Genomic DNA, 8,244 nt, shown 5'->3' with positions numbered 1-8,244 from the left:
CCTCAAAAATGGCCTTTTCTGCTATCTTTGGCTATTTCTTTCAAAACCCGGACACTCGTGTGATAAATTGGGTCAAGTTAAGTCTAATTCCAAGCCTAGTCACGGGTTTGAGTCGAAATTTTGGCAGCATTTCGCTATAATGGCGATTATGCTCGAGAAAAGTGTCCTAAAAAGGCCGTCACAAATCAAAAATCCGAAATGGTAGGAAGTTTACCCATCACACAGGATTCCAAAAACCAAATTTCATCAAAAATAGGCAATCCTAAGGCCATTTTCGAAGTGATTTTCGAAATAGTTGAGGAACCGTCTCAATTTCACTCAAATGCTCAATACTCAACGAAAATTCAAAAAGAATACATGGTTATGTTCCTAACATTACCAATTATCCATTTATAATGTCAATTTTATAAGGCAAATCCATTTGGGGGAAAAGCCCCAAATTTTCGAGATAATTGGGTTGAAAACCCTAATTTTTTCGATCAATGTCAAGCAAATACAAGAATTAAAGCAAGGATAAGACACATACCTCGATTAGTCATGATTAATGGAAGGATTTGATCAAATTTTGACGGATTTTGGTTGGAATTTGAGAGAGTTTAAGAAGTTTTTGTGATTTGGTATTATGAATAAACACGACTTCTGTCGAGTTTTTACTCAGACAGGGACGAGCTCAGGAAAGGACACAGCAAATACTGCGCCTCTTCCAAGAGTCGCAGCTCTTGCTGTGCCTCTTCCCCAGCTCAATTTTCAAAAGTTCGTCATGAGTTCGTTATTTGTGGACCCATCTTTGGTGTGCCTCTTCTCCAACACCATATATCATATATTTGGATTCTTGGGAATTTATTTTTGTCCAGACCTGTATTTTCTTCGAGCAGACTGTGAATCGTCGTAGTACTTTATCAAGCCCAGCAAGCACTACAACAGATACAGCCTATAACAACGGTTAAAAACCGTTGTTATATAGAAAAGCGGACGTTGTTAAAGCGTCTGTTGTTAAAGGTTTTAACAACGGCTGGTTTTATTAAGAAACCCGTTGTGAAAACTATTAACAACGGTTTTAAGTATAAAAAACCGTTGTGGAAAGGGTGACTAAATTTTGGTGGGAAAGTTATAACAACGGTTACAGTATAAAAAACCGTTGTTATAACTAAAGACAACGGGTTTTTTCTAAATAACCGTTGTTGTTTATTTTTTTAAAAAAAAATTAAATTAAATATTACTAGATGCATGCATAATTACGGCCCGTTATAATTCTGATGCATGCATTATTACTGCCATCCCTATATATGAATGGACAATATATGGAATGAGAAGGGTTATAAGATTTGAAGCAGAGATATGAATACATGCATTATCTCAACCACCGTTCCATCATCTCACTATCTCCAAACCTAACTGCTAAAACAAACTCCAAACCCTAAATCTTTCAAACAAACTCCAAACTTCATCAACAAAATGAATGATACCATCTGTAAGACTGTTACTATGACCGAGCACAACAAGAGTTTCATCCGCCGGTTGCTCGACATCGAGGACAGGTTTAGGAGCTACCTTGTGGAAGCTCGATTCGCACTCAAGGACGCCAAAAAAAATGGCTTGACAGAGCAGCAGTTGTTGCAGCTATATGACGATATAGCAACTGCTGAACGAAACCTCCAAATAGCTAAGGAGGAGAGGATGGATATCATAGAAGAGAATAAGACTCTCTATGCATATCTAAGAATTGCATTTTTATCAATGTAATTCGTTTTTTAATTTATGTATATATATATATATATATATATATATATATATATATATATATATATTAAGTTTATCATGCATTCCTCTCTATCATCTTGCTTCTTCTTTGTTTTATTTTATTTAATTTGTTTTACAAGCTAATAAACGCAGAAAAACAACAGTGACAAAACTAATTAAGTGAATAATACTTAGAGAAAGAACATAATGATCGATAAAAACACATGCAAATGAAATAATTAGATAAAGAAAATAATGACTGAGATGACAAAACCTAAATTAAACCATGCATATTTACCTGATAATTAGAGAAAGTAAGAGACGATGAAACCAACAGTGACGGTGAGATGATAAAGCGACGATGAGAAAGAGAGAAAGAGACAATGAGAAAGTGTGTGTTTGTGTTTGTGTTTGTGTTTGTGTTTGTGTTTGTGTTTGTGTTTGTGTTTGTGTTTGTGTTTGTGTTTGTGTTTGTGTTTGTGTTTGTGTTTGTGTTTGTGTTTGTGTTTGTGTTTGTGTTTGTGTTTGTGTTTGTGTTTGTGTTTGTGTTTGTGTTTGTGTATGTTAGTGTTTGTGTTAGGTTTGTGTTTTGTGGCTGTAGCTGATCTGTGTTTGTGTGGTTTATAGTATGGAAAGTATTGACAACGGTTGTTAAACAAAAACCGTTGTCATTACAGAAAATATTAACGGGTCCATAGTAAACCGTTGTTAAAAAGTATTAACAACGGGTTTAAAAAATAACCGTTGTAATTACTTTTCACTAACTTTGCGCCAATTTTGCGCCAAATTATTAACAATGGTTGTGCATGTTTGACCCATTGTTAAAACTTATAACAACGGTTATCTAACCATAACCGTTGTAATTAATTTTAGTAAAATTCGCTTCATCCGTTCTACAACGTCTTATGGTGATTTTCGTGAATAAGCGTTGTTAAAGGGGCGTTGTAGTTGCCTGGATTTGTAGTAGTGAAGGATATTTCATCAAGACTTCGCTTGCAGCAACGAGCGGATTTTCGACAGGTGTTTCGACACGCCTTATAAATACCATATTATTTTTCCCAGCGAGAGTTCATGACAACCGATTCTACTTCTAGAGATATGGAGTTCTCTTGAGACCGACGCAATCAGATTTACCCCAGCAGTTTCTACCGACGTCTTGTTGCCCTCAATATTATGTTTTGTTTCCCCTTGGAGTTCGGCAAAGGTATCGTTCTCCGGATGTTCTCATACCAACCTTCTTCTAGGTTCCCAACCTACCCATATTCCCACGCCTAGCCTTCACCTATAGGATCATAATCCTTTAGGATCGCCTTTTTTCTAGGTTCATACGCCTAAACCACGGTCACCCTTAGGCCGTCTTTCTCGCCGATGTTTTCCTCTTACGGTCCCACGCCCCTAGCACAACTCTTATATATCTTTTAGGTCCTAGCCTTAGCTCCTACGCTTAGCCTTATATCCTACGCACCTCCGGAAACATCTCATAAAAGAAGTCTCAGGTATAATTTCTTCTTATGGATGGCGAGCTTCCATACATAGTCTAATGGACTTTAAACGACCCTCCCCGATAGTCGACAGACTCTAAAATGTTCCCGGCGACAAGTCCTTGGCTCAGACCCCTTGATCCGCCTCGCGTCGCCATAGTCGTCAGGTTGTAATCTTCGATTGACCTTATGGCTATACTTTGACTTTCGCCTTGTCCAAGCCTCGGTCAAAGTGGGGGCTCTGTAGATACCTCATTTTTGCACCTCCCGCAAACCACCCGGTGATGATTGGGCCGCATGTTTGGTACACGGAACGATTTATGATAGTTCATAAGTTTATCGTCAAGTGATAGCTCAAATACTTGTGTCTACCTCTTGGTCATCATCTACGGGCCATTACGGTCGTTTTAACAGTAATTAGAGTTCATTTGGAGTCCGGGTCAAAAACTGTTTCATCTTCTAATAAACCATTTAAAATGCCGAGTTGGAATGCTCTAGAATATTCCGGATATTTATTCCATAATTCAATTTATATTCTTTTGGTATTATATTTCCCGAAAATCTTATTTTAAGGAATAAGGAAGTCGAGATCTACCGCAATTCCATAAAAGAAACGCGGAAATCTTTCTTTCGCAGGAGGAAACCTCTGGGGAAAGAACGCAGCACCTGCTGCGCCTCTTCCAAGAGTCGCATGGCTGTTGTGCCTCTTCCCCAGCTCTTTTCTGCGTATTTTAAGATCTTTTCGAGATTTGTTTCCAAAGTTTTAGTCATTCCATAATTCCTCCGTGTGATTAGTATAAATAGGGACCTTCGTTCCTCATATTTCTCACGCGAGTGTCCGCCCTTCTCTTCTCCCTTTGCATTCTAAGACCGTGCTCCAAGCTTATTGACATCTACGTGCTTGATCAATCGACCACGTAAGCTCGGATCCTTCTGGGTACCAGTCATGTTGCATGACCGACCAATTTGACCAACTACACCTCAATTAATCAATCAATTTACTCTAAATCCTCTTACGAGGGCACTTTTATCATACATTTGAGTCAAGCAATCACTAAACGTTAACGAAGTTAATCTCGTTTCGTCAAACATGTAAGTCTGAGGGTGTAAATCCCATCTTTTATTATTGTATTTTATTATTGTACCAATTAATGTAAGGTTTATCTCAAAAATATGCTTAAGAACGATTTCTAAAAACCATTTTATCAAATTGTTTTTACGGATTAACTATAGGCAGACGTCGAGAAGAAACACAGCAACTGTTGCGCCTCTTCGAAGAGTTGCGGCATCTGCTGCGCCTCTTCCAGAGGTTGCCGCAGTTCCTGCTTTTCTTCTTCTTCTTCGCCTCTTCGTTAATTCGTTTTCTTTTCTTTTCTTTTTCTTATTTTCTTCTTATTCCTTCACATATAATTATAACATGTGTTCTTAATAATTTATCGTCTTTAAATCCGACTTAAATCTCTTATAATCAATATTTGCGGGTTTTCGCCAACAAATCAAACCCGGATTTTGGAGATTCGATTTGTTCATATCAAATCTCTAGATTCGATTTTTGTATATATTTTCATCTGTTTATCACGACTTTCGTATTATTTCTGTCTTAATAGTTTAACCTAAATAACCCTATTTAATTTCTAATTCGTCTTAATTCGTTCTAGTTTGTTTTAATTCGTTTTTACCGCTTTTATGACCAATTCACATGTTAATAATATGTTAAATCACTTTCATCCGAGTCAAATATCAATAATCGATCATTAAACACACCAATGAAATCAACTTTATACCTCGGTCAATCAAGGCAAAAAGCGGTGCTTGACATAGGTACTAAAGATAAGGGATCGTCTCCTTTAGCATCATATCGCTAGAATGACTCTCTTTGCCATGGATAAGGCCGTCCACAATCCAATGGTTATGAGTAAGGGGTGAGAGTACGTATTGGGAATCTCTTTAATCGAACACTAACTCCCGCCCGCGTTTGCGTCCTCAACTGATCGATCGTGGTTATTTAAGCGCAAGAGTTGATAAAACAGTTTAAATGCATGAATGCGCATCCAAAAGTCTTAACCTAACATGTGAAGATTTTCTAAGTCGGTTTGTTTATCCACATATCATGAAATTGATCTGAAATTTGGATTTAAGGGGTAATTTGCATGCAAGACGGAAATTAAACAACCATTTACCAAATTCGGGTTATGATGCTTAAGCCTTAACACGATCCATTTATTTGAAAAGGTGTGTTTAAAGGATAAATTGTGAAGTGCAAACTCGTCAATATGATCCGTCATGAATTTGAGTTTACCGTAATCGGGATCGTCCTAGACAAGTACCAAAACGAGACAGAATAGTGTCAGGCAGCCTCATTGGGGCGCGAGTCATTAGGCGATACATAGGGCTCTGTCCAGGTTTTAAAATATGAAAACAGACGGCCTCTTGGGGGTGCGAGCCATAGGGCGACCCAAGGGTTGTCTCCTTGTTGTTGAAAATGTTGTTTAAAACTGTTTTTGTGTTTAAATGATTTGCAAGAATGATTTGCATGACTCGGAATAATTACTATTATCTTAGTAATATTTGATGTCGGATTTGAAAGCTTGACACAAATAATTTACAAATAAAAATGTAAAACGTGTGTGCTTAACCGTTTCGTCACCGTACTCGAATTTAATCGACATGGTAGTTATTTTAACCAAGGGTGATATCCAATATGGTCAAGACAAAGATTAAAATAAAATGAAATAAAAGTGAAAGGAAAATGTATGATTTGAACTAATATATTAAGTTCATTTCTTTATAATTAGTCAATATTTATCATCATACTCGGATTAAACCGAAATGGTATAAAGAACCAAGGATGATTATGAATTTGACTAAAATGCTTGCAAATGTGAATAAGTGAGGAAAAATGCTAATTAAAAGAAAAAGGATGTTAAAATACCCATTTATTTTTAATTAACCAATAATTTCATCGAGTCACAGAATAATCCGTCATGGTATGAGGAACCAAGGATGATTTTGTGACACCCCCATATACCAAGGAGCCTTAACAAGACCTTCCCTAGCACATAAAGGCATCACCGTCTCAGTTGCCCGAGAACAGTAATTATCAAATGTCGATAAACGAACAATTAAAGTTACATTACAGTGATTAACAAAACTAAGAAATACAAAAGGTACAACTCGGACTACTATCCATTACGTGAACTACACTTCTGTCATGACTTATCCCGCCAAGTAACCAGCTATCATCCAAGACATCACCTGCTAAGACTGACTGCTCACCATAAGGAATCACGACAGACACAACAGAAACAAACAAGAAGACAAACCACACAAGGTCAGTAACTGAAGAACCACACCAACTATTGTTATCACAATATAATACAACAAAACACACACAAGCCACATCTCCTCCTGTCAATCACCGTCACCGACTGTCCACTGGACCAGCCCTGCCAATGGGGGATCGCAGTCGTACCCACCAAATCCCCGCTCATCATACCGAGCGATAACCATGTCCCATTAATATGCATATCCCCTCCCGTGGCGGGTTCCACGGAGGGCGAAACTAGGGCGTGAAGCCACTCCCGCAAGTGACTCCACTCAGCCAAGGACGCACCTCGAGAACCAGAGACAAACAACCACAATCAGTTGTACCACAATCGATGATAATCAAAATAATACAACACCAACCAATTACTACAACCAATCAGCCACACCGACACAACAACAATCAGACCACATCAAAGACACTCTAAACAACCAACAGTACTGAGTAGACGAACCTACCTTTAGCCAACCGCAGCGATTCCACGTCTGAGCACATGACATCAATCAACCAAGCAATACACCTATACAAACAGTACAATCATCTATCACTATTACTACAACTCAAACTGAAAACAACAACGACTATGATGATGATGATGATGATGATGACATACCTACGCATAGCAATCCGGCGTCAAGACCGCTACGCGACTCAAGCAACCCATCCCCATGGCACAAGCATCCTCAAAGGCTCCATTGGAAGGAACTATGGTGAAGGAAAGAACAAGAGGAGACATTTAGGTTTAGAGAAGAGAGGCAGAAATGATTTGCGGTTTCAAGAAACACGATTTATAATTCCCCGCTGGAAACCCGTTACTCGATATCCTACTCGATTAAGCCTCCAAGCTACTCGATCGAGTAGCCTCGACTAGATCGAGTACCACACACCCATAGCTTACCACTTAACAAGACATCACTCGTAAGGTTTCCAAAGGTCAAGACATGTGAGTAAGGTCGGTCAACGGGTCCCTAAAAGGACGGGTATTACATATTTTGGTAATGGTCAAAATATTTGTCATAAAAATGAATTAAAATGGTAAAAACCATAAATGGAAGGAAGTAAAAATAAGATAAAAATGTTGCGGAAAGATGAACACAAACACGTTGAGTTCTGGCCTGAGAAGCCATATGAGGCGCGAGCCCCTAGGCGAGACAACGGGCTTCTGTCTCAGCCAAAACTTAGTTTTGTCTCGACCTTTCCATATTTTGAATCATGTTATGCATTGTTCATGTTTATAAAGTCATGAAAACAGTAAAAACGTGAAATAAGTTGAATATTTACACCCTTAAACTTACATGTTATGATGGTTGTGAGGTAGACGACTTATTGAGACGGTTTTCTCGTTATGCGACTACTCGGGATCAACGAAGTTTAAAAGAGTGCCTTAAAAAAGGATTTTGTTTTGAAAAGATGTTGAAAATATGTTGTTTGAAAGCATGTTGATTAATGTTGAGTTGGTCGAATGGGTCAGTCGAATACACGACGACGGTACCAAACAAAATGTGTAAGGCTTGTGTTTTCAATCGGTAGGTCGAAAACACGTGTTGATTTTTTGATGTAAGAAGTCGAAAGGTCTAGAATTTTAAGGGAGAAGGAGGGGGCGGACTTTCGCGTAACCTAAAGACGTGAAAATGAGGAGGTATTTATAGAGAAATTTGGGGTGGTAGGTCGGTTGAGTTTTCTTGGAGGTTAAGGAGG

The sequence above is a fragment of the Silene latifolia genome, chromosome 10 (assembly GCF_048544455.1).
Source record: "Silene latifolia isolate original U9 population chromosome 10, ASM4854445v1, whole genome shotgun sequence".
Classification (NCBI taxonomy): Eukaryota; Viridiplantae; Streptophyta; class Magnoliopsida; order Caryophyllales; family Caryophyllaceae; genus Silene; species Silene latifolia.
This window is presented reverse-complemented; position numbering follows the sequence as displayed.